The 18284-nt window shown below is 47.5% G+C and overlaps 1 protein-coding gene across 2 annotated transcripts in view; it reads left to right on the forward strand.

Moving 5' to 3' along the window:
- The window catches only part of MGAT5 (alpha-1,6-mannosylglycoprotein 6-beta-N-acetylglucosaminyltransferase), a 98989-nt gene that overhangs the window by 23162 nt on the left and 57543 nt on the right, over positions 1-18284 (forward strand). The gene's annotated exons all lie outside the window — the stretch shown is intronic.

Below are 18284 nucleotides of genomic sequence, written 5' to 3' on the forward strand. Positions count from 1 at the left end.
TTAACGCGCACTTTGCGTACCGTGTGGCGTTTACGGCCCGATGCAAACAGAGTAACGTGTCGTCTGATTACGAGCTCGAAAAGTCGCACACCATGAGCCCCGTTTTGTCCTCTCGCCGAATGCTTTGAAGTTATTTCCAAACGTCTTGGAATGCCCATTGAACTCTTCCATACAAGGCCATCCAGCCGTTGAGAGTGAGAGAAACTGGGCCTCCCCTTGGCAGAGCGATAGCGCTGTCACTTTGTGTTGAAGGAGATCTGTAAACGTGACGACGATGACGACGACGGCGATTGTGGGCAGAGCGCCCACCGCGAGCTCGGCTCCGCTCACGATGACCTCCATAATAGCGAGCTGTAAAACCTTTAGTTTATTATTTGAATACACAAGGCCCTGTAGGGTGCTCGTTTTAACTTGAGCCATTTTTGTCATCAGCGCTCGCAAAAAAAAATATGATTGCACTCGTTGCCATGTTTATGAAGTGTGCCATTTTGTAAAAAGGCGTGTCCTATATCAGTCGTTGCTTTCTCTTCCCACACCCGCGCGCTCTGCCCATCTTCCGGAGCAGCGTGATCGCAGGCTAATTGCTCCCTCTGGGCAATAAGAAGCAGCCGGCTCCCTGTGTCTTCATTCTCTTGTTTCCCTCTTTTTACCCTTGCATTCAATACCCCTTCCATGAGATGAAATGTCAACCGCTAATCCGCACTGAATTAAACTTATTTTCACCTCTGCAAGCATTTAATTACACGGTGCTGTTTAATATTTAGATGGGGACGGAAATAAAAATGTTTGTAAAGAAACCACGCTTGGATTGGTGATACAATTTGGTGCGGAAGAAATTTAGAGCGATTGCGTTTTCACTGGAGTTCAGCCGGTGAAGTTTACCCCTCTGGCTGGTGCATGTTCACGATTTGTTTGGGTGCTGTTAAGGAACAAGATGACCTCTTTACAAGTGTTTTGTGCAAATTGCTGCCTCTCGCTCCCTGTGAATCGCTCGCATTCACGTCGCTGCCCTGCCGCCTTCATTCCCCCCTTGCCGGGAAGCCGTCGACTCTTCACTGCCTCCCACACGGAGAAGCAAATTCCTACCATGTTACTTCGATGTGCGTCACTCCAATTTGTACAGCGTTTAGAGATGGAGGTCACATTTGTGTGATTCCACAATTCATAGGGTACGGTATTATATTATAAAGTATGACATTATTACAAGTGTGAATTTTACATGTATGAATATTGTATCGGTTGGACCGTTGATTCAGTGGTTGGCTTAATACTGCGCTTTGAAACCGGCACCCTGAATTCGATTCCTCAATATCTGAACTCCGTCTTCAGCCCCGCCCTCTCGCACCCTTCCCTATTCCATACTGAGCAGCGTGATGAAGCATGGTCAAACAATCCCCATGATGGCTTGGCAACGAGAGTCACTGCGAGTTGTGATCGTGAATAATTGTATGCATGCGTGTGTGTGCACGCCCTCTGTGCAAATTTTTTGTGCCGCTTTGTCTCGAGACGGCGGTGACTATTTTTAACGACACAATTTGCCAACGATCATCGTCAGGTGACAACCATAAAATCACTTTTCTGACACCTCCCTACTCGGGGAAAATCTTGTTGGTAAAATAATTGCCGTCGGGGCCTGTCGACGTGACGCCGCGAAAGGGAAGAGAACCGAGGGAGCGAGCGCTGGGAGACACCGCTGCCCCTGCACTGGCCTCTCGCTCGCTCCGCGAGATGCGCCGCCAGGTTATTCATCGTTCCTCGTTATTCTCCACCCTGTGCCCTGTTTTGGCGTTGCTTGTGGAGTATAATAGCCTCGGGTTGTGCACGCAACAACACCGGGTCCATGAAAAGGAAAAATAAATATAATAGACGGCATTGTGGGCGATGGCCCTTGTGGATTATAGATGGAAGCGAGTTGTTGTGCTCATTGTGCACAACTGCCAATGCAGCATCACCATAGCATTTGCTTCAGTAGAAGTGTGGTTTCTGGCCATGACAAATATTATTTGTGAATGATATCTGGGTCGATTCTGGACCTCCCACCAACCTGCACCGGCCCTTTCTGACCGGCATGGTGAATTATGAACGAGAGGCATGGCACGAGGATCCCTATCATCCAGCGGTGGGTTGACAGAGCTGTAAAATTGAAGTATGGCAGCTGTAAAGATGACAGTCACCTCTCCCGCCCCTCCCCAAAGTTCATTATTAACACCTGAGGTTGATAAAATTCGTACCACTTTGCGTGAATATTTCTGTGCTGTCCAAATGAAGAACTGGGATCACCGCCATAGGAATGTGGAATTTCCACCGATGTGTCAGGGTAACGAGTGCTAATGAGCACCACGCAGCCTTCATTTAAGCATAGACACACCAGACCACTGTGGCATCAAGTGTCTTGGAAGAGAGGCCTACATGTTGCATAATAATTTACAGCCCTTCGTGAATTCAACTCCAGATGAAGTCCTCCCCATACGGCATTGGTCATGGGGTTGCCTTGACCATATTTCACCATTTGGCCAGTGGATGTTTGTGAATGGGGGGGACCCAAGTCTCGGTTTGTCCGGTCTCCTAACGCAAGGATGCTAAACACCACGCTGCCGCTAGCCCCGGCTGCACGTGTTTATTATTTGTTTCAAATGCAGGAATAGAACTGCAACGTTGTACATCCACGTACGTAAATAGATTTCACGCATCGGGCTATAAATTGTGCTGTGCCACCCGGAGCTGCAATTCAATCGGAGTTTTTGCTCCCACCCGAGTAAAACCACGGCAAGGGAGCACTCCGCCTAGTCCGGTGTCGGCGATTATTCTACTCCAGCCGGTGTGTAAAAAACGCCGGCCTAGTGTGTAAAACGCCGGCCTGCGCGTGAAACAGTGCCGGCCATGCCTTGAGCTCTGTTAGTGCAGGGCCTTGTGCCTTTTCATTGCCTTCTTTCTGCAGGTTGTGCACCTTGTTTGGATTTTAAATAACTACGCAAACCTGCATGGCATGTGTAGTGTCACAGTAAACATTTGAAGTTGGCCCAACGTGGCATTGTTACTGGGATAGTACTTAATGGCTTTTCTTCTTCAACGGTAATGGGCCAATGGGTCCGATTCAATTCATACATAATTTAGTGTCAACAACGTAGCTTTAGTTTATCAGATTAGACTGCTTGGATTACACGTTTCTCGGAAGAGAGGTCTAAATAATTTGCAGTCCTTTGTCGGTCCACTGCTGGATAAATGCCTCCCCAAGCTGCGCCGGCCATGTGGGTTGTTTGACCATACTTCACCATTCTGGTCAGTGCGGATTGTTGAAGGCGACATCCAACCCTGGTTCGGCTATCCGTGGCTGATGATATCCATGACCGGGTATCCAACTCATATACCTGGGTTTATAGTGCAAAGCGCTAACCACTGCTCCACCATGCCCTCCAAATACATCATACCATATTGTATAATTATATATTTATTAACTAGTTTCAAATGCGCAATGCAGCTAGGTTTGAAATGGCGCATATTTACCATTTCAACAGTGCACAAAGTAGCAATGTCCGAAATGTTTATTCTTCATTGCAGGGATGATGAAACGAGAGCGTGTGAGATGTATCCTGAGCAGGCAAAAGAGCCGGTTGTTTGTTACAGTGATTGCAGCGAGTGCAGCGCATTCCCGATGGTCCCACCGCATGGCCTCTCTTGCCGGGCAGCAGTGTATTACGCGTGCGCGCTCCCCGGTAAGCACCGTCCACAGCACGCTTCCTCCCAGCGGAGCCGGAGGAATGTTTAGGCCCACGACAGATTGAATGTGTGATAGATTCAAGTGCTGCAATTGTATTCTGGCAGATGCGCTGTGAAAACGTATTACCGCTGTGCCACTTACAACTTGGTACGATTTGCATACAACATGTGGCAATGAAAAAAGTAGTTTATTACAAATACAATTGTGAATTTAAGAATATACATTAATCGATCAACTGATGCGATATCATACAGAAGTCTTCTACAATATAGTCAAAAGCAGGGCTGGATTCCTCACAGAATATTGTCCAGGCTGCTGATGGACTGGAATAGGTGGCTTGTGAGTAGTCTACATAACCGTGGCCTGTCCCCAACATGATTCCATGATTCTGATTCCATCAGGAATCATATTCGATTCTTGGAATGGAGTCGTGATTGCAGGTTGGGATCGTGAGATGTCCCCATAACCTCTTGGAGAGTCTCCTGACGGCCTTCTAAATTGGTTTCTCTCCACTGCCACGCCACCTAAGACATGACTATGGTCTGTGCGGTTTGGAATAAGAATCTTGTTATTGTGTATGTTGCCTGATTGAGTCTGGGGAGTGGAAGTGTAGTGGTTAGTGCGCTGCGGTACGAACCCAGTGACTTGAATTCGATTCCTGCTTAGACACGTTAACAGTGGTGACTGTTTGAACTGGTTCTAGGCCTCCCCTAGGTCGACTGAGCCTTAATTGAGTATCTGACGCAGTGTGTATACATTAGTGGGGAGACAATGACAGCTGGGCATGGTGCTGGCCACCTACCACGTCATATGCCTTATTGGCTTTCATCGGTGCTAGCTCACAGAACATGCCCCCAAAGGCTATAAAGGCTATAAGGAGGATCTTTGTGTTTGCCCTGATTGAGTGCATGTGAATGCACCAGCCTTGCTTTTCCATGCCAGGCGCGCACATGTGGATGCTTTGGCACCAGAGGTCGAACCATGCTGCGGTTCATAGATTAATGCAAAGTTCTAATCTCTCCTGATGCATGCATTGAATCCAGGGTGTAAAGAATAAATGTGTTCTTATCAATGCATATGCCTCGTATGTCTTGGATTCACCCCACAGCAATGTTAACAAAGAACCAAGTCTCGAGTCGAATCGCGACCTTGAAACGCACCATTTTGTCAGATAGCGAGCGATTTTTAAAATCCTTTCACCCATGCTCCTCACATGTAGCGAGTTCACATTGCCCCCCCGCTCCCCCGTCCCCCCACGGCCGCTCGACGTTTACCAATTCGCCGCGGTGTTAAGACAAGAATCGCATTTCAATGTTGAATTGTGACAATTTGTCGGGGAGTTAAATTGTTCCGGCCCTTGCTACTCACAGTGCTGCCGTGCGATCACCAGCCTGTGCGTGCGCTGTTTTTACTGATGCCGCAGCTTGCCGTATCGTGCTCGTGTGTGCGCATATAAATACTCGCTTAACCAATTAGTGCGAGTGTTTACTTGGCACTTCTAAAGTGTGATGTATCCATCGATGACGTCCAGTCAAGCAACTGTTAATTGGTATTCCACACATGCCAAGAAAGTTGTTTAAACTAAAACTGTAATTGAATCACTTTTATTTTTTTGCATAATGATATGTGTTGGCAAGTATCTCGCATTCAATACAGTGCCATTGAGTACATCGCTAAATGGATGAAAATGTTTCTAATTAGAATTGGTATTTTTATAAAAATTCCAGAGGCACGCCCGGGATTACATTGGGAAACGGAAAGAGGAAGACGAGGGGTTAGAGAGCGCGATTTTAGCTTTCCGCAAATGGCATCTACAACTCTACATGACTGCATGGAGAGAGAGTGTGTGACGAGAGGGAATGTAACGCGAGAAAGTGATGCGAAAGAAGGCTTAGTGACGTATTTGTTTAAGGGACTTAATTCAAATATCATTGTCCGTGAATTTTGGTGTTCATGAGCATCTCCGTAACGTATCCCTCTACACGAATATTGAGGGAATACCGCACACAGGCTCATTAATGACACAGCGTTCGTAACATAAAGAGGAGTCCCCCCGGATGATCTAGAATGATGAGCGAGCGAGCTGCAGCCGAGAAGGTTGAGCGATGGATCCGGCTCGTGTGCAGCTGCTCTAAGATGGTTTGTTATATCATTGAAGGTGGAGACTACTTATGGAGGCCTTCATGCAGCGGTGGATTGATCATGGCTGATGATGATGATGATCACAATTCTCTCTGGGGTTTTGTCAGTTTTCCTGTTGTTGATTTGAGTAATCATAATACATTACCGTACATACGAACTTTAAATTATAACGCAGGGTTAAGTTTGTCTTTAGTGCATAGACATGGCATACTGATAACAATTAATATACATCACACGTTTCCCCTCTGTGTGTGTACACATGTTATTTCTTTTTTACCTAACAAAATACTTTCTAAGCAACAGGGATTCATAATACAAAATACAAATTCAGATGCATAACAAATGCCTTCTGGCAATAAACACAATTTATGGCACTCAGACTGTATGTTACGACCACGATTCATGTAATATTAAACGCAGGGTGCAAATATCCGTGGCGTGAGTGCTGCGAAGGCCTCATTTGCTGTATGGATGTGACCTCGTGCTTATGACGGTTATATGCAATCACGTGTGTGCCTTATGTTCTGAAATTATCTCCGTTCAAGCTGTTGCCATTTAATATCGGCCCCGCGCTGCTGCCAAGCTGAACGCTTGAGCACAGCGGAACAAAGAAACGAAGAGTGTCCGAGGCGAGACAAAGATCTCTCGCCCCGCGTCTCGAGGTGAACGAGCGAGTCCTGGGACCGCCGAAGGCTCCATCCAAGCCACGTCGAGTGGTGCGCGTGGTGCAGTTTCATTGGCTGCTCACAGGCATGGGTCAATTCGTGCTCAATCTTGGTGGGAAAGCGATCGCTGTTATCTGCTGCCTGTTGTTTTTCACGAAACCTGCATCTCCTCCAACATGTCAACGGGGCTGGCCACGTTATGGGCTATGGTACGTGTGGAAGATTAAGTAGCCATTTCCATGCAGTTTTGCTCCGTGCCTGCTTACGTGACCATCCTCTGTCAAACGCGCGTGTTTTCAAGTGAATTTACAATCCTATCGCAACGACGAGGAGTTGGTGAGCGATGTGTAGATGTTGATGTCGAGTTTGACGAGCCATTCTGTTGGTTAGTTCCAATCCTTCAGCTGTGCCTATCTACCGCAGTTTATCCGTATCGTACACGAGGATAGGATCAGGAACATTGCACACAGCAGGTAACATACAAGCTCACCTCTGAGACAGGGGCAAAAAGCTCATTCTAAGGTGTTGCGTGGGTCGGTGGTATCAAGTGAAGTACAGATTGGGAAGCTAATTCAGGAAAGGGAGGCAAGAGGAGGAATCGACTCGAAGAGAATTGAGCAGAGTTCCGTAATGTTTGTACAGTCGGTGGCAAATTAAGAAATACATGGAAACTCCCAAGTGCCAGATAGGGATCTTGGGTCTTGTCCAGAGCCGTGGCCGGAATTCGTAGTGTGCGTGCGTGGGTGCGTGCGTGTGTGAATCGACGGGGCCGCGACGGCTGCCAGCTACGACGGTGGCAGCCCCAGCACGGAAGGACGGGGGGCCGGCTGGGCTCGGAGGGCATCGGCGGCGGGCGGGTTGAACCGCGGCGGAGGCGGCAGCGAGCAGGGGGTGGCGGGGGCACGCGTGGATGCGTCGCAGGCCACTGAGGACTCGATGGGTTCCATTACCTTGAGCACTTGAATGTTTTCAGGTGCGTGGGTGGCTGTGAGGAGCATTGGCACAGTGGTTTACGCACTACGCTCTGAAACTGGGTCATCCCAGTTCGATTCCCAGCCACGGCTATCATCAGTGGCGAGTGATACCTTAACCGGTCGTTTGCCATGCGAGATTATGTTATTGTGCTGCTTGTCATTTAATGTCCTTATTGTTGACTAGGACAAACGTTTTTTGTCCTGGAATCCATGCATATGCATGCTTTTCTTTCATTGTAACTTTTACAGTAGCGAGTATAATTTACTTTCTTATCCTCGGAATGCTTCTGCGAGTGAGCCTGCTCTGTTAAACAAAAGGACTCTTGTGTTATGAGGAATATGAGACACACACACTTGAATGGTTCATCTTTTTGGTTCAATTATTTATTTGTGTGCATATTTAACAGATATTCAAATCGTAAAGCGTGATCGGGACTGGAGATCTTGCGCGATGCACATCACTTGAGTTTCTTTCATTTCCCAGCAAGCGGGGATATTGTTCTGAATAAAACATGTGCTCATGCCATTATCATGCTGGTGCCTTTTGAGAAACAAATCGTGGGTATTTACATTCTGGCGGACATGCTGACAAAAAATATTAGTATTTTGTTTTCAGTCACAATAAATACGACGCTGGGGTAGTAAGTAAAGCATTCTATAGAATCGTATAACAGACCTTGGTCAATCCTCTACTGTATGAAGACCATGCTGGTCAGCGTGGATTAGTGAAGTGGCGGGCAGTGAGAGGCAGTAAACAGAACATGCCAATTTGTCACTAGTACAGCACACCAGTGTGTTGGAGAGCCCAAGCCTCAACATTTACCATCTGAGTACGACGTTTCACCAGTAATTACAGCTAGCTTCATCAGGCGACAGCCAGATTTGTGGAGAAGTCTTTCTGTTTCATTCCTTATATAGAGGCGTCGATGTGTTGACCACTCTTCTGCGCACTTGCACAATGATGGGGAGGGGGGGATTACTGCGGCAACGTACATTATGCATGCGCATTATGCGAGTCCTTTGATCTTGTCCTCCCTGTCCATTTTGTTTATTAAAATAGCCCTACCAACGGTAATATAAGGAACTAAACATTTAAACTTCTCAAATCTGGCTGTCGCCTGATGAAGCTGGTTGTAATTACTGGCGAAACGTCATACTCGGATGGTAAATGTTGAGGCTTGGGCTCTCCAACACTCCGGTTAGTGCTGTACTAGTGACGAATTGGCCACGTTCTGTTTACGTGACAACCCTTACTAGTTGGCCGTGTCGGGTGGTGGCGGGTTTTAACGACACATTTATATATTTACACGATCTAACCCAAAAACTTCTTATGGACAAATGAAAGTAGTCGGCTTCATCGTGCAGTTGCGGTGGAGATTTTGCTCCGCTGCTGTAATTTTGCATTTTGCTTGAGACAACATCCACAGGGGTGACTCTGCTGTAAATGTATCGTGCTATATTGGTGTACATGCGCAGTGTAATCATATTCATACCTGTCAACCCCTTATCAGTGCTTACCTTATTACATTCATCCTACAAAATCCCCATCACGAAGGGAGAAACACGAACAAATATACAAAACAAATATTTGCCCGCATTGAAACGGCTTCACGCCGCATGGACCTGAAAACTAAATTTCCCTGTACAAGAATACGGGTAAACCATATGGGTGGACAGGTATGCATATTGAGTCCATTGTAGGCGTATAGTGATCAATCTGTCCAAGCTTAGTCTAACAATAACTGGTGCATGCACTCGCTTGGGCTTGTAAGATTCGGTCTCGTTATTCATGCAAATCGTACGCAAAAGTCACCTTTGTGTTCATGGTACAAACGACACCGTTACGAGACACCAATACCAAGCAAATTGTTAAAATGACACCAAAACAAATATATATTCTTGAATGTAATCCCTTCCCTGAGTCTTGACAGCTTATCGCATATTACTCTACACATTCCTCGCATGCAAGTTGTGAGCGACACGTGGTTTTCTCATGGTCATTGTCAGTCATGTTCAATCCGCTGCTGGATGAAGGCCTCCCGACATTGCCGTCATGCCACCTCTCTCTGTGGTCATCCTCTGGGGCGCGTCCCCTTGTTTGCTCGCTGCGCTACGATCCCAGCGGCCCGTTTGCTGGCCATGGTGCACAAGACCACCGCCAATTGACCTCTGGACTTGACCTGGGGTTTGCTCTGGGTTGGCTCGACCTCAGATGTCCTCCCGGCGCAGTGTGGTCACCATCGGGATTGGAGCCATGAAGGTTGCATGAGGGATCGTTGTATGTAGAGCGAAACTTCTCTTATCCACTCACTCTAACCGCCTTTCCTTTTATCAGCGTCCCCTGCATTGATCTGAGGAGCTTCCTATTGCTTCCGAGTCGATCATTAATACCGGATGCTTTCACTCCGATTATAAGTAGCGCATTGCACAATAATTGTCTACTCTGTAAGACCGGACAAGTAAGAACCAACAGACGAGGGGATAAAAACGACGGAGGGGAGGAGTGGCGGGGGGGGTGAGCGGAATTACGACAATTCATCACATTTCTGGAGGTGGAGCTGAATAAATAAATAATAATTTTACGTATGAATGCAGTTTCATAATTTTTAGATACTCAAAGACAAACACGCCCCATGTAGTCTTTACCAGACCGCTGGGCCAAGGTGCTGTGAGCACCGACACAGGCCGGCACGGAACACGAGCAGGTAGGTGGTCAGCACCGGGCTTGGACGCCTTTGTATCCCTCGTGGCAATGTTTGCACATCTCACCAGGTACTCATTTTAAAGCTGAGGTGTTACCTAGGGCGAGCCCGGGACCGGTTCAGAAAATCACCACTGCTGTTGGGTGTGGGCACGAACACGCGTGCCTGTCCCTAACACGCGTGCCTGTCCCTAACACGCGTGTGCGTCCCTTTCGTCTTGCGATGAGGATTGCGCCTCCTTTTGCCGTCGGCACGGGTCTATCCCTGGGCACGATTATGAAGACGGAAATGAGAGCCCCCCCCCCCCTTCTCCAGATGGTGCATTGCCCCCGTTGGTGCAACCGCACCCCTGCCATTTCGTGCAGCAAGGTGTGCGGACGCGTTTGCCGTTTAATATTGCAGCCCGCGAGCTTTGGCAGGAGTAATAATAACAACCAATAATAATAATAATAATGCTCTTAATTTGGTTATCCCCCTTCCCTTGTCATCGTATCTGCGCCCCCCCCCCCCCGTCTTTCTATCCCCTTGCTTTTCGAAACGGGTTTAGTTGATGTTCATGGTGTGTACGTGCGTCACAACGTGACGTACAAACGGGCCACCGGGCGTTGCCTCAATAAAATAAAAAAAAATTAAATTACCTTTGACTTACGGAAAACCTCGCCTCGTTGTTCAGTGGGGTCCTTCGTTGGGATGTTTGGATAACTAATTACGCGAATGAGTGATATTTGCTTTTATGGGAGAACATTGGAGTATCCGAAGAGAACTTGTCCTGGAGGAGATTACGCTCAAAGCTCTGCGCAGATTCAAGACCCCAGCGCCGGCTTCTCCTGGCCACCTCACAGCCCGAGCCTGCACCAGCCGGTATTCCCAGGCAGTCTCCTAGCCAGCTATGAAGCAAGCTCGCACCCCTGCTTGGCTTCTGAGATCTGATAAAATGGGGATGCTTCCATGGTGATTAGGTGGTGTGTCCGTGGCCGTATCGAGCACGGAGCCACTATCGCTGAGCCCCTGCATCCAAATCCAGTACTGCAAACAAACCTCCACCTGTGCTTTAAAACGGGTTTATCAATTGTATCTCGGCAGGTGTGGTTTTCTAGGTTATGCAAATGTAATTATTTTAGTTTCTTTAATGTGGTTCTTTATGCATTAACGTTCAAGTTTTTTTCCTTGCACTTATTTGTTTAACCGGGTGAAATCCCGAGAGACGTGCTGAGCGTACGTTGCGAACGGACGTGCACACGATTTGCGTTATCCTGCCGAAATGGATGGCGAAGCAGCATATCATCTCCATGGCGATCGTTATTTAATGGGGAATCGAGACACATCAACTGGAATCGATAAGTGTAACTCTTTAAACGGTTGAATATCCATTTACCAGCATTTTAATTACTGGGCGTGTAGCTGTGCATCGATTCGTCGATTTAAAATCGATTCTCGCACTCGATGTACGCGCTTCTAATTTTTCGTGTAAGGATTCATTATTCGTGGTTCGTGTATGTTTGTAGATGTTGTGTACCCTTGGCTCATGTGACCGCTGCAGCCACTAGGATTGACTTGCTGCACAATGGCACAACAATCACCCTTGAGCTGGCTGAAATTCTCAGGCCGAAACTTGACAATTCAACGAATTTCCGGGAGAGTGAATCATTGAGTGCCTCGTAATTTTGTTTTAAATTAGCAAAGTTTTGTGTTGCTTATGAGCGCATAGGGCAAACACATGTTGTAAGTGGATACATGGATGTACAGCTTGACCTCGGCAAGCACGACACGATCGTTTAATCTGACGCGTTAATATTTTAAGTGGTGAAAAATTGCGGAATTTGACACTGCGTTTTTAGAGGCTTGTGAACACAAAACTTGTCAAGTGTGTGCATACGTGCATGTCTACACGCACGCACGCATGGGGTGCATGCGTGCGTGTAGAACATGTTGTCCGAGATATGTCTTGCACAGACATGTTGGCGGTAATGCAAGAGGAGCCGATGCACAATACTCGGCTCTTTGGGCATGAAGCGGCTCGTCCAGTTCTTCAGCTGTAAGCCTCCCAGTGACCACCACCACCACCCCTTACATCATCCTCCCTCTCCACTTCTCCCTCCATCCCCGCCACGGCCCCTCCCGCCGGTCCCCTGCGCCTCCATCCTCCTCCCCCGTCCTCCTATCCATCTCTCCATTTCTCAACTTGGGCTGGCCTTGGCTGCCCGACTTAGGGGTTGCCTAGTAACCTTCGGGCCTGGCTGAAGGGAACCTTTCTTCTGATCTCTCACGGTGGTGGCGGCGAGCCTGCGCGCGTCTGCCCCTCCGTGCGCCGAATACGCGCTCCGCATAGGAATGCCGAGCACCGCCCCGCTCGCTGCCGCCGTGCCCGGCAGGCAGAGTCCCCGGCGGTTGGGAAAGGCGAGCGGGCGACCGGACGCGCGACCGAAAGTCGTTCGCCACCCACGCTAGGAAACGAAGCGTTGGCCGTCTTGTACGAGTGAGACGGTTCGTCACGTGCCGGTTGCTTGCTTCGCCGGACAGAGAGCCAAGGCTGCACGTGACATCAGTACGGCCGTAGAGAGGCCAATGCAGCACATTTTAGAGGAGAGTTCAGCTGCCTTGCTGGCCAAAGTGAACATGAGGCCTGTAACCATTAGTTTATTTTGAGTAATGCCCATTGAGCTGAGCTCTGTTCAGTGGCGACCCATTGACTATATTTCCCTGGTCGCTGGTAAATTGGAATAGGCACGTGACTAGTAGCCACATCAAGAAGTATACTTGATGTTGTGTGCCGGGTGTATGAATATTTTCCAGGTTGCCGAAGCGGGACAGATCTGAATGAATTTTTTTACAAATTTGGTGATGCTGCTGCGTTGACGGTGGTGCACAAGTAAAAATAACAAAAAATGCAGTCTCCACTGAAACCAAGTGGCCTTAAAAATAATGATATTATAATAGGTGACGTTTCAGGCAATAGCCCTTCTTCATGGCGCATAAAACTAACTTGATTTCATGTGCTGTGGAAAATGGGCCGTTGTTCAAAGCGTCGCCTGTCACATGGTTTGACATGAAGCCTCCTGCATCTACCGATCCGTCCCTCTCGTAATTCCACCAAATTTTACGGTTCAAAGGTCGTTACTTCTCGATCCGGGAGTCCATAATATTTTTTCAATTGTGGAGAATGTAGCGCCCACTATTCGCTGCAAGGGTCGTGTGAACGAATTTACGTGCAACAAGTATGAATGGAAAAGAGCCGATTCTTAACTGCCCACGATTCGACGTGTACAATCGGATCGGTCCTTCATTGACGACTCAACGATGCGTGGTTATGTTTCTGTTCGACATGCAGGGGGCGTACGGTGAAACAAATGGCAGCGGAGAGATATTTGAGGTTGTCACACTTGAGTAGATGCATTCGAATGCAGGCGCAGAGAATAATTGTGAGTGTGAGCCAAAGAGCCATTCGTGTTTGTGTATGAGATTGCCAAATCAAACAGAGCAAAACAATATTCATACACGGGTAGATGGAGAGTACATTTCCACACACATGCATGCAAATAATTTTGCCCAGCAATAGCAGCAGCAGCTGTTTGAGTTACACCTCTGCTTAGTTTCTATTCGTATATTCTGGGGATGGCTTCAGTGTGGGTGGGAAAGTCTGAGTTCACAAAGTAAAGAAATGTCGTTTATTTACTCGGGAGAGTCAAACGTCACTCACGGGATTATTTTTTCAGGAAGGGCCCTGCTTGGATCATTGGGATAATGCCTTCTGGGTATTTTTCCACGTGGGGAAGCTGGAGTAGCCGGCCATGACCTGATGCTCACGGTGCCGCATACGGACGTACGGAGTCGATCGGCGGCGCAGTGAATAGCGCCCTGCACTCTGAACCGGGCCCACCCGAGTTCAATTTCTGCCCACGGCTAACAATGAGTGGCTAAAATGAGCGGCGAGTGATGTCATAACACCTTCTCGGTACCACGGTGGATATCAGCAGCGAGTGAGATCTGAGCGGCGACTCTTCACCCTCCCTGCCCCGACCTGCAATGATCAATGTGGTGAAGTGTGGTCGAGCGACCCTCACGAATGACTCCAACAGTGGATTTCATATGAAGGTGTAATCCTTAAAATCCACTCGGATAGGACTGCAACCCACTTGCTGCGCTGTCGACCGACCACCTAGTAACTGTGCAGGTTGAGGACGTCACAAAATGCCTTGTGGGTTATCCTGTGGCTATCGGCATGATCAGAGATTTAGCCTTAAGTTCACGTACACAGGAGAGCAGTAAAACACCTCATTATTTTACATGGTTAAAGTACAAACATCAAAAATGATAGTTCTGATTAATTAGAACGGACGTTTGTTCACGAGGGATGGCGGTTAATCCTTCTCTCCACTTTTAAACGCGCTTGCGTCGAATTATTTCGGCACACTCGTGGACCAATAATTGACTCGAGAGGGCATCTGCTTGCCAGCTCTTCTGGGCGAGTGGTTTAAGTGCAACTGTGGATGCAAGCGAGTGTGGATGGATGAGCGACCCTGCGGATGCACTTAGAAGTCTGGACAGACCAATCCCTTCCTACTCCTGGCGGTGGAACAGTGGTGTTTGTGGAATAGCCCCTACGGCCTGGATGTATTTTTACATGGCCTGTTTGTACCAGCCCCATCGCTCCTCTTCTGCTGCTGTCAAATTCTTAAATTCCCTGACGCCAAACGTGCAGTCCGACGTCCCTCCTGGCTCCGTGCAAGTCCGGGCTGTCCTCTTCTGCTCTGCTAGTGACCGTCTGCACCCTCTCTTTAGAGTTTGTAATGGGTAGTGTGTGGCCTCCTTGTCCCCCTGATGTACGTGCTTTATTTTGTACAGCTTCCTAAAATGCGGTTGCGTTTTAAAATCTGCACTGGGGTAATTGGCTCGTACAGTATACTGATTGGCTGCAAGTTAGGCATTCGAACGTGGAATCTTGCTTTTAACCTGTATTTTGTAGAAAAAGGCGCATTTCAAAATATTGTTAATCCATCTACACTTGACAACTTTATTCCACCTTGTTGTTTTTTTATGATCAGGAGTGTATAAAAACAGTGATTTCTGCGCATGGCACACCTCGCAAAAATTCCTCGCACTCCTGGCGTGCAGTCGTGAACAGACAACAAGAACAAATAAAATCGATGCCTTGAACGTGGGGAAATTTTTATTCTGGATTCAAGTGGGTGTGCGGTCAGCTGCCTCTTGCCCTATGTAGATGCGGAACACTCTCCTCCTGAGCAATGCTTTAACTAGCCTTGTTAATGTTAAAGCTGGTAGATAAAAAGCTGGTAGCAGCTGACTGAGTAGGCTCCGCTATGCCCCTGTGAGAGCATGGAGCCGAGACTAATAATGCAATGGGGAGCTTGAACCTGGGCATTGGGAATGTAACGATGCATCGTTTAAGCGTCGATTCTTACGCTTTTATTATGCGAATTAGATTGTGCATTTTAATAATTCGTAACTTGCACATGTCAAGTGCAATTGATATGCTAATGTTACATTTCAGTTAACGGAGCAAATACTGCTGTAGAGACAAGTCAAGTAAAAAGATTGATATACAAAACGAGATCAAAAGCAACTCGTTTTATCAAATCGCATTATTATCATTACAAACCAGCCAACTCGGCGTTCGACAAGCAGTGATTCTCAAGTTATGCTGAGTTGGTGATCCTCAGCCCTGTCTCCAATGTCTTCACAAAAATACTGCTTCATATCGGATGATTTTTCACAAGATTTGGCCTTTTCTTGATGCGAGGGGCAGGACATTTGTAAACGCACTACTGCACAGTACATGGTCTTGTTTCGGGGCCCTTTTATCAACGTGATGTGATGTTCTGCTTTTTAATTCGCTTCTTGCCTAAAATCTGATAGCTTGGCCGGGCTGTGATTACCCACTAAATAAATCAAAATGTCATGACAATAAAACATTTTGAAATCCTCTGTCAATCGACAGCTCTATGAAGGCCTCCTCCCCTACCGTGTCAGGCCTGGAGGCGGTTTGACCATACTTCACTACGCTTGTCAGTGCCGCCTGGTAAAGAGCACGTCCACGGGACTGGTTGGGATGTCGTTCCGCCACCACTGTTTGCCGAAACTGGTCATTCGTCTGAGGATGTCGGTGGATTCCTTGTGTGGGGCATTCATCACTGCGGCAATGCTTCATTCTGAAAAATATCGTATCGCATTTAAAAAATCACTTTACCACTCATTGATTGCAACATTTCTTAGAATCAATGTTTCTCTCTTTTCCAGTGGACAACCCAGTTTGATACTTAAACGGGAAAGGCGTTTTTACGGCGTATTAAGTTATTTTGGTACCATAGTAACGCGACTTGATAGCTTTGACATTCAAATAATGAGGCAATAAATGACAAGCGGTTTTGAAATGTCACTTATAAAGATATGCAAATACCGAAGTGGGAGACGAAGCGTCGTGTGAACAGTTTGACCACGGGGGGTGTGCGCAACGCGGGGCCGTGATGAGGGATCGGAGCCCCCCACGAAGGTGCTTCCAATCTGCTACCCCCCATAAACTGAATCTCTGGTACCCCCTCAAACCCCACAGCCACACACGAGGCAGAGCAACACAAACCGCGGTTCCAGTTTGAACTTGGTTCGTCCACTTGACGTCTAGCGGCACGTGGGGACGGAGCCGAGGATAGATGTTTCCAACTCTTACCGGTATATTTTGATATTCGATTAAGTAAGAATCGGGTGGCCTGGCTCTCGTGCCATTTCTTGGTGGCGCGCGCAGTGACAGGTGGACGTGGCTGCCATTTGAGATTTTCTCTCGCCGTGGTTGCTGATCTTCAACGTAAGATGGACTTTTAAATATTTTTTATTAGTTGCAATCATCACGTGTCCACCCAATGATGATTTGTGGTGCATGTCCACCATATCGCTACGTAGAAAAGCTCAGTTAATTAAATTTTTCATACCCAATGCAATTATTCATGTTTTCTTTTAGGGGTTATGTCACGTGGTAGTAGACTTTGGCCAAAATTCGTGTTACAAAACCACCACAAGATTGTCACCATCACGTTTACCAACATGTTATTTATACGTACCAACATTACTGGTCAACTTGTGACGGCACAGCTCTTCACCTGTGGCTCAGGAGTTTTCATGACTAAAATCAACATCAATATTCGATCATGTTTAGCTCGGACTACTTTGAGCTTCCTCAGGTCATCAGGTGAGGCCGCTCGCTCGCTTAACGAGTTTTATTTTTTCTCTCATCCATGCCACCGTGGATGACGGCATGGACTGGGGAAACAAGATTTTGCAAAGGTACAAAACCTCACTTCATCACCTGCTAAAGCCCAAAGCAGTTTGATCAATTCGTCGTCGAGCGTCGCTGTTGAATAAAGTCCTGGAAAGTCTTTAGCCATGGGTGAGGAGGAGGAGCCTTATTGGTCAGAATTTGATCAATACATCCGTACATATGAATAATATCTGTGGACACGTGACAATCTTTTCGGGTGGTGGGGGTTAATGACAAGAATCAAAACATTGGAAGAGATTAATGTTTGTTCCACCAGGTAAAGTAAACGAAACACACATTTAGTCCATCGGTTTTTGGACCTTGTGAACAGTTGCTTTCCAGCACTATTGGCTTGAGCATAAAAATCTTTGTACTTGGCGTGCATCTCAGTGGCTGTCTTTTGAAGCCTGACATGACTGCCAGATATGACGTCTGTGCATCAGAGGTGCTTTTCAGCATCTTTCAACTTCACAAGGACAGGGTTCAGTTGTCGTCGCGCCCATCTCAAGCCCCCACCACAATAATTATAATAATTGCGTCAGAGCGGTATCAACATGCACACACCGTCTGCCATTTTTGAAGATGCAGATGGGTGTAAAGGGAGGGGGGCGGAGGGGGGAGGAAGATGCGGAGAGGATGACAGAGATCTAGGCTCAGACTTGCCTTGCCGTGGCTGCGTTGGGAGATTCGAAGTGAAGTAGCCCCATTCCCCTACAATACACACGGGGGGGGGGGGACCGCCTTGATTCGTCAGATATGCCGAGTGTCAGATGTTCGGGGTCTTTATTACGGTCTGCCAGTGACGGTGGAATAATC

The sequence above is a fragment of the Lethenteron reissneri genome, chromosome 23 (assembly GCF_015708825.2).
Source record: "Lethenteron reissneri isolate LAM-NWPU_2019-01 chromosome 23, ASM1570882v1, whole genome shotgun sequence".
NCBI lineage: Eukaryota > Metazoa > Chordata > Hyperoartia > Petromyzontiformes > Petromyzontidae > Lethenteron > Lethenteron reissneri.